A 9,647-nucleotide genomic window follows, 5' to 3' on the forward strand; every position below is an offset into this window, starting at 1 on the left:
CAAGTATAGCAGGGATTGTGGGGCTGGCACGGGATCGGGCAGTGTTTCATTCTGCTGTGCATGGGGTCGCTATGAGTCGGAAAAGACTCGAAGGCACTTAACAACAACAACAACAATATCCAAATACGATTCATTCAATACAAAACTCCCAACCTTCCAGAAGAGAAAGGGGCAATATCTCTCACACTTGTTTGTATATATTCATATACTTAAGATTTATCCCTACAATACAATCATCTTGATCCTATCATTTGTTGGTGAGGGCTTCCATCTGCATATCTAGGATCATTCCTAAGATAAGTGAAATATACTGAGGGTTTCCATTTGAATAAAAGAAAATAAGTAAAGGAAACCTCTCAAAGAGAAAGGTTGAATATTTTTATCCTTCCAGACACAGTGGACTGACTCAGAAGAACCTTTGATTTTAAATAGTGGGTCAGAAGGAAGACTTCCTGTAAAGCTATGCCTTGAAATTTAATTCAACTACTTCATGGGAGGCTAGCTATAAACAAGGTCACATACTGGATCTGAAGATAAAGTTCTTGGTCTTCAAGACATACCGTGTTCCCCAGAGATAGGATCTATGTAGGGAAAATTCCATTCTTGGACTACCTTTTATGGAACTATCTGGGGAAGATACATATTTTTAAAACATCTAAATAAAAACGTGCTTATTTTCTAAGGAATCAACCATTTTGACCCAGTGCTATATCTTTTAACCAAAAGAATAGCTTCAAACATATGAATTTCAGATGGTATTCTTTGGTGTATGTGGGTATTTCACAAGTTTTCATTTCAGAAAAAAACCTTTGGAAAGAAAAAAGTAAGTTTGTAATAATGACTTAGGATTTATCCCATTTACATTCAGAGCACTTACTTGTCTGCTGTGATATTTGGTGCATTGCAGTGGCCACCCCCACCTCACCTGGTTTCTCTCTCTAACACTGAATTATTGTAAGGAAAGTCATAAAAATCCTGTCCCAGAACCCAAGCCCCAATGATAATAGATATGATGAACATTTTCCGTAGGCTATATAAAAAAAAACCTCACTGCCGACTAGTCAAATACGACTCACAGTAACCCCTCCTTGGGTTTCTGAGGCAGTATCGCTATAGAAGTAAATTGCCCAATCTTCCTTCAGAGGAATGGTGGGTGGGTTTGAACCACCAGCCTTCTGGTTAGCAGTCAAATGCCTTAAGAATTATTCCACCAGAGCTCCCGTTAGACTATATAATACCTTAAAAATACCCCTTCTGGTGTATTACTCATTTCATACTTTTACCTGGGCTCACTCATCTCTCACTAATACCAGAGCCATTTACTTTAGCCTGGAACCCCATCCCTCCCCTCCCCGCCCCAAATTAAACTTATACGCTTTCATACTTTGGTTGAATACTTCTCCTAGGACATATCCCAAACTTCAAAAATCTTTCTTTTTGCTATTGGGTCCATGGGTGCCTTATACCTTCCTACACAGTCATTTATCTTAACCAGTGCATTTCCTCATTGACTATATGAATACATATATGTTTTCTTGTCGTATTTACCTTGCAGGAGAGGTGGGAAAAAAAAATGGACTCTGACAATATAACTTTGTTATTTCTCTTCTGTTACAGTCAGAGGAAGAAAAGTAACACAGAGAATGTCAAAATCCAAAGAATGCCTGAAGTGCAAAGCCTTTTATAACTAGATTTCACAACATAAACCACTTTGAGAGCTTCCAGAATGGCAAACACAATAGTAAATCGACAGTGCCATCTGCCAAATGGCCTAGAGATGCAGAGAACCATTGGACTCATTAATTATTGATGACAATCAGAGTCAATTTGACTTCATTATGGGCCAAGAAGAAGAAATCATTGAGGAGCTTTTTCTTAATTGGCCTAAGTGTAATGCGGGATGGGAGAGTCCATTCTCCCACTTCCTCTCTCCCATCACTTTGAGAATAGCACTGTGACCAAAAACCAGATGAAATGTCTAAATAATTTAGGCAAGAGTCGATTAGTAGGAGGATTTCCAAGATCTAATGTATATATACCAGATAACTATTATCCTCTCTTGCAGGAAGGGGGACTGTTTAACCAACATGGGATTTCTTCAAGAATTTTTATCCATTTTTATTTCCTCTCTTCAGGGAATTATGCAAGCCAATTCTCTGAAGATAAGAATGGGGAAGGTAAGCCTAGCCATTCAAGTGTGGGAATTGAGTAAACAGCAGGGAAACATAGAAACTCTCTGTAAGTTACTCAGCTTCCTGGGCCTTTCACCCAGTTCTCACATGCAGCTTCTACTTATCAGTGCATAGACTTTAGGAGCAAAATGAAGCTGCGTACCATATCTGATTGGAACTGCAGGGGACTTTCAGTAGACAGGATGCAATTATTCAACTTGGATTGCAGCCACAGCCGACATTCCTGTGATCACTCTGATTCCTTTGTATTTCTATAGATCACTGCAGTTCTCCCATACTAGCATAAAAAGAGTAGCCCTTATTTTAAGCAATTCACTTCTACTGAATTACACTAAGTCTCTAATATTATCAAGGTTGTGCAAGTGATAAGCAAAATATAAGACATAATGAAGAAATTTAGTCTATTTGTGGGAACAAAATGTAGACTGAAGAAATAATAAGAGAGCAGTAGAAAGTATAAACAAATACAAAAATGAAGGTCTACAAGCTAATGCTATCACTGTTCCCAGATGGGAAAAGGAAATATATACTCTCTTTTTGTCTATAGAAACCAAAACTAAACTCTCTACCTTTGAGTCAATTCCAACTCATAGCAACCTCCATTGGGTTTCCAAGGTTGTAAATCTTTACAGAAGCACTGGTGGGTTCAAACCACCAACCTTTTGGTCAGCATCCAAATGCCTTAACCACTACACCACTAGAGCTCCTTTTCTTATCTATGCTGCTGTTGTTATGTGCCATTGTGTCGGCTCCTACTCATAGTGACCCTATGAACAATAACGAAACACTGCCCAGTCCTGTACCAGCCTCACAATCCCTACTATACCTGAGCCCATTGCTGCAGCCACTGTGTCAATCACTCTTGTTGAGGGCCTTCCTCTTTTTTGTCAACCCTCCACTTTACCAGGCATGACATCTTTCTTCAGAGAATGGTCCCCTCTGACAACATGACAAAATAGGTGAGACAAAGTCTGGCCCTTCTCGCTTCCAAGAAGTATTCTGGCTGCACTTCTTCCAGGACAGATTTGTTAATTCTTTTAGCAATCCATGGTTCTTTCAGCATTTTTCACCAACACCACAACTCAAAAGCATCAACTCTTCTTCAGTCTTACTTATTCATTGCCCAGCTCTCACATGCATGAGGTGATGGAAAATACCAAAGCTTGGGCTAGGCACATCTAAGTCTTCAAGGAGATATCTTTGCTCTTCAGCACTTGAAAGAGGCCTTTTGCAACAGATTTACCCAATGCAATATGTCTTTTGATGTCTTGACTGCTGCTTCCATTGGTGTTGATTGTAGAACCAAGTAATATGAAGTCTTTGACAACTTCAACCTTTTCTCCATTTACCATGATACTGCTCAGTGGGTAACCTTGCTGGCATTTGAAATACTGGTTGCATAGCCTCCAGCCTCGCAGCAACACTCAAGCCACCATGAAACCACAAAATGACATACAAGTTTGCCTCCATTAGCTGCTCCAAATTGCTCTGCTCATTTCCTGGTCTCCCCCACCCTACTTGCTTACCTGGCCTGCCCTCAAGGTGAAAACTCCTGCCTTGTGCTGCCCTGAGGCTGGTTTATTCAGCCTGCTTTTAGGGCACTCCTCATATGCAAACTCCTGCCTTCTGCTGGTCCTGGGGCTGGCTGACTGCTATTTTTTTTTCCCCCTTATCTATTAAAGAAAAAAAAAAAAAAAACCTCCCTGCCAGTGAGTGGGATCCAACCTCTCCTTGGGTTTCCAAGGTGGTAACACTACGCAAGTAGATCGTCAGATCTTCCTTCCAAGGAGTGGCTGGTGGGTTTGAACAGCCAGCCTTCTGGTTAGCAGTCAAGTGCCTAAGGCACTACGCTACCAGATCTCCTCCTAATCTATAGAGGATATTAAAAATGGTCTTTAATCATTTTTTATTATGGATATACATTGGAAAATTAATTGAGACAGTCTACGGTGTGGTTTGATCATCCATACTGTTACAATTATTAATTTCTCAGTGTAGATCTGGCCTTTCTCTCAATTTTAAACCTTTTTTTAAAAATCATTCTTCTCTAGGATCATTCTACAACAAGCAGCTTTTTCACCACAATACTCTGTATAGCTCACCTTCAGTCTCAAATAGATCTATTTTGAACTTCTACCCAAAATATATTCCCATTAGTCCTTAGTATGGTAGTATTTCACTCTTATAGCCTGATGCGTACTTACAGCACCCTTCTCATTAGGAACTATAAGCAATTAAATCACAAAAATTGCTTCCATTCATTTTTCAAAATATCCTGTGCAATCCATTAATTTTGTTCTTTGAAATTAATACTCTAGACTTTAAAATGGACATGAAATTAATTGGACATTATTATTAAATCTAATAGGAGGCAAATCAAATGCAATATTGAGAATTTTCTAGACTCATTAGTGCCTACATGGTAGCTAGTATGATCCTTACCAAAATCACACTAGAAAGAGCATACTGATATGAAGAGAATGTTGAAAGACTAATATTTTTCAATATGATAAAGTACTTTCATTACTATTTAATGTGTGTGCACATACATTATCTTATTTGATTTCACAGAGGCTCTCTGAAGCAAATAAGATGTATTTTATTAACCCCACCTTCATGGCAAAGAAACTGAGGTAAATGAGCTTATGTGACTTGTTCAAGGTCATGCTGCCAGCTATCACAGCCAGCTATTGTGATCACTGGTCCCATGCTCTCTTGGCTACAATCTCTGTGACAATCCTAGATGTTAGGTATCAAGAACTGAGAAAATAATTGGAATAAATTTGACCGTGCTTGCAAGCTAACAAGTTAGCCTGCCACAATCTCATGGATATTGACAGAAGACATGAAATTCCTGGTTCAGAAACAAAGGATTTTATTACTCATAGAAATAGCCAGAGCCAAAGTAACAGCATTTTCTCCCCATTTCCCACAGGTGAACTGGGCCATCGCCCCTGCACATGCAATAAGCTATGTTATAGGGAAAAATCCTGAGTTTATAGAACTAAAACCTTTTGTCCAGAGGGAGAAATGATGTTTATTCTACTGGACAGTAAGAAAACCTGCCCTTCTCTGCAAAGGGAGTTTTGCTATACAAGCATCTTTTAAGGAAATGTGAAGAAAAGACGGTCAGTGTGTATGTTTGCAGTATGTGTAGAAATATAAAAGACCCATGTAGAATTGTCTCACAACACAGAACTGAGTAAATATTTAAAAACATATCTTTTGACTCTAATTATTCCATATTCTACTATTCTAGACTGACTCTCCAAGAATGAAGCAATACTAGGAGATAATTAGAATTCTATACCCCACTAAATCGTATCTCCTGGTAAATTATCTCTCCCACAGTCTTGTTGTAATGTAAATACCAAACATAAACTTCCCATACATATGGGCTACACACCAGATGTATCAGGAAAGAATAAGGCTGTCTCCAGTCCTGCCTACTCTAAAGAGAGCAGATCATGGCAACAGACAGGCTTTTGATCACTAAACACTCCTTGTCAGTTGTATGAACACAAATTTTGGACCCAGAGAAAACTAAATTACACTACATAAAAGAGTAAGCAGACATTGCAGTGGGGGTAGGAGGACCAAGGAAGTAGAAAGAGTAGTGGGGAATCCTGAACTGAATGGAATAAAGGCAGAGAGAGAAATCCTATGGCAGATTCTTAGGACAACAGATATATCTAGTTGGATATTTATTTTTATGGTACTAATGCTTATAGAGGAATTCTGGTAGCATAGTGCCTAAGGCACTTGACTGCTAACCAGAAAGCTGGTGGTTCAAACCCACCAGCCACTCCTCTGAAGGAAGATAGGGCAATCTACTTCCATAGTGATACTGCCTCAGAAACCCAAGGAGGGGTCGCTATGAGTCAGGTCCTACTCAACAGCACATAACAACAACAACAACAATGCTTTTGTAGGAGTAGATTCCTTTGGGGGAGTTGGCAGAAGTGCTAAATATCATGTCTGAGTCTCCATGGATTACAAATAGTAACAAACCAAGAGTGTTGGAGAGAAAGAATCAAGACATCACACATCTCCAGAAACTCACCAAAGTCTTGGGAATACTTAGAATACTCCCTGAGATGCTCTGTGCTGCAAAAGGACAACTAGTATGGCTTGCATAAGTTGATCCTCTTTTCCTCCAGCTTCTAGTTAGGTTCAGCCAATGGGAAGAACCTACAGAAAATCCAGAGGGCAGGAGGAGATTGCAATTAGAGTGTTTATTTCCCCAACTTCTACTTTCTTTACCTAAGATCAAATTCTGGCCGGGCAGTTCGCTCCAGATACCTACACTCTCTGGGTTCATATCTTGAATTCAAGGGAATTCCAGTGGCATTCAGGGCAGCATAAAGTAAAGAGGCAACTCTTGAGTTCTTAATTAGAATTCACCACTTGCTAGCTGTGTGTCCTTGGGTGACTAATTAATTTCTCTTTGTTTCAACTTCTTTATGGGTAAAATTGAGCTAATAATAGTACCTTCATCAAACTAAACCAAAAGCTACACTCACTGCCATTGAGTCGATTCTGATTCATAGTGACCCCCATTGGGTTTCCAGGATGGTAAGTATTAATGGAAGTAGATTGTTCATCTTCCTTCTGCAGAGTGGCAGTCAAATGCTTTAGGTACTGAGCCACCAGAGCTCCATCAAAAGGATATGCAAAAATTAAACTAGAAAGTCCTAAGCACAGTACCTAGCAAGTAAGTAATCAGTAAGCAATAACTACTTGTTATTGTTTTTGTCACTGTTGTTGTTATTGTGACTCTTCAACATCAGCAATGTGGAAGAATAAAAAGAAATTTTGGTCTCAGAGGCTGACTTAATATTTAAAACAGAAAGATCTAACTTAACTAGGGACACAATTATAATCAGTGGACATATGACCCTTCTAAACTAGGAAAATATCTAGAACCTATGATATTCATAGGATATTCAAAGCATAGGTTGTAAATATTTCACTTGGCATGTCAAATATTAACAGCCTGTGTTTGAATATGTTCATTGAGTTCTAGAATAGATGGCATCTCCATATCAAGGGATTGATAACATTCTGTGAATGCTTCCTCTAAGCTGAGATTTCTTTCACATTATATGATTCTCTATTATTAATCATTTTCTTTAATATCTTAATAATGTGATAGGGAAATCAAATTAGGCTGTAAAAATTTCCCATCAAACTGTATTAACTTTGTCTAGTAAAAACTTCAGGTTTTTTCCTAATGAGAATGCTAACAGTCAGCTTTGTCTGCATACTGCAGTGTCAAACAAGCTCTCTGCCCCCTCTTTTCTGGAACCTGTAACACAACCATCTTGGACCTCTTTGTCCCTCTTTGCCATTTACATCCAGTCAATGTCGTTCAATTCTTCCTTTAAACCAATGTCCTTTTCTTTGTTCTTTTTTTTTTGTTGTTGTTGTTGTTATGTGCCGTCGAGTCGGCCCCGACTCATAGCGACCCCTCCTTGGGTTTCCGGGGCAGTATCACTACGGAAGTAGGATTGCCCAACCTTCCTTGTTCTTTTTACCATTGCATATGTCCTCACTAATTTTGTCCATTATTATGGCCTTCAGCAAAGCCCCTACCTAATTGGACCTCTGGTGGCATAGCCCCTAAGACATTTGACTACTAACCAGAAGGCTGGCAGTTCAAACCCACCAACCACTCACTCCTTGGAAGGCAGGTTGGGCAATCTACTTCCATAGTGATACTGCCTTGAAAACCCAAGGAGGGGTTGCTATGAGTAGGAATCAACTCGATGGCAGTGAGTTGTTTTTGTTTTGTTTTGCTTTTTAAATTGGTTAACATTCTAATCTATCCTCCACATGGTCACCATATTAATCTACAAAAGGCATACCTCTCAAGACTATCCAAAGCAATCTACAAATATACTGTAGTCCCAATCCAGATTCCATCATCATTCTGGAGATGGAAAAAAATTAATCAGCAACTTTATATTAAAAGGAAAGAGACCTCAGATAAGTAAAGCACTACTGAAGAAGAACAAAGTAGGAGGTGTCACGCTCTCTGATCTCAAAACCACGGTTCAGCCACGGTAGTTAAAACAGCCTGGTACTGGTACAACATACACATAAATCAATGGAACAGAATTGAGAACCCAAAAGTAAATCCATCCATCTATGGTCAGCTGATTTTTGACAAAAGCTCAAGACTCATTAAATGGGAAAGAGACAGTCTGCTCAATAAATGGTGCTGGCAAACTCGATACCCATTTGCACAAAAATGAAATAGGACCCATGTCTCACAACATATACAAAAATGAACTCAAGTTGAATCAAAGGCCTGAACGTAAAACCTAAAACCATAAAGACTAGAAAGATAATATAGGGAAAAACTTAGGGGAGCTAAAACATGGCATAAATCCACCATCAAAAATAACTACAAATGTGCAAATACCAGGAGACCAAAAAGATGACTGGGACCTCCTAAAAACTGAACACTTATGTGCATCTAAAGATTTCACCAGAAGAGTAAAAAGAGAACCCACAGACAGGGAAAAGAATTGGCAATGACATATCAGACAAACAAAGGACTCATCTCTAAAATTTACTGAAAATTTCAACACCTTAACAACAAAAGGACAAATAATCCAATTAAAAAATGGGCAGAAGACATGAATGTAGAAGTGTCTACTTCACCAAAGAAGACATTCAGGAAGATAACAAACATGTGAAGAAATGCCTATAATCATTAGCCATTCAAAAGATGCAAATCAAAATAATGAGATATCATATCATCCCAGCATTAATAGCAATGTTCAAAAACATAGAAAACAATAAATGCCGACAAGAGTGTGGAGAGACTAAACTGCAGGTGGGATTGTTAAATGGTGCAACCACTGGGGAAATCAGTATGTTGCCTCCTTAAAAACCTGCAAAGAGAAATACCATTTGATCCAGGAATCCCATTAGCAGGTATATATCCAAGATAAATAAAAGTCATGACAAATACACCCAAGTTCATTGCAGCAATATTGACAATAGCAAAAAGATGAAAACGACTTAAATTCTCATCAATGGATCAATGCTTGAACCAACTACAGTAATACAGACAATGGAATACAATGAAATGTTAAACAACAATGATGAATTTGTGAAACATTTCACAACATGGATGAACCTAGAAGACACTATGCTGAATGGAATTAGTCAATCACAAAAGGACAAATACTGTATGAGACCACTATTGTAAAAAATAAAGAAAAAGGTTCCACACAAAAACAAGTATTCTTTGGTGGTTACCAGAGGTGGTAGAGGAAGGACAGGTAGACTGCTAACTAGAGAGTAGACATATATTAACTTGTGTGAAGGGAAAGACAATGAAAAAGAAAGAAAAGGAAGATTCTGAACTTCATACACACAGAAATAGCAGTTTTATCTTTTGTTTAATTTTGTTAAAAAAAAAAAAAGGCAGGAATACACAGA

This window comes from Orycteropus afer, unplaced genomic scaffold, assembly GCF_000298275.1.
Source record: "Orycteropus afer afer isolate SDZICR_OR568_19922 unplaced genomic scaffold, OryAfe1.0 scaffold00178, whole genome shotgun sequence".
Classification (NCBI taxonomy): domain Eukaryota; kingdom Metazoa; phylum Chordata; class Mammalia; order Tubulidentata; family Orycteropodidae; genus Orycteropus; species Orycteropus afer.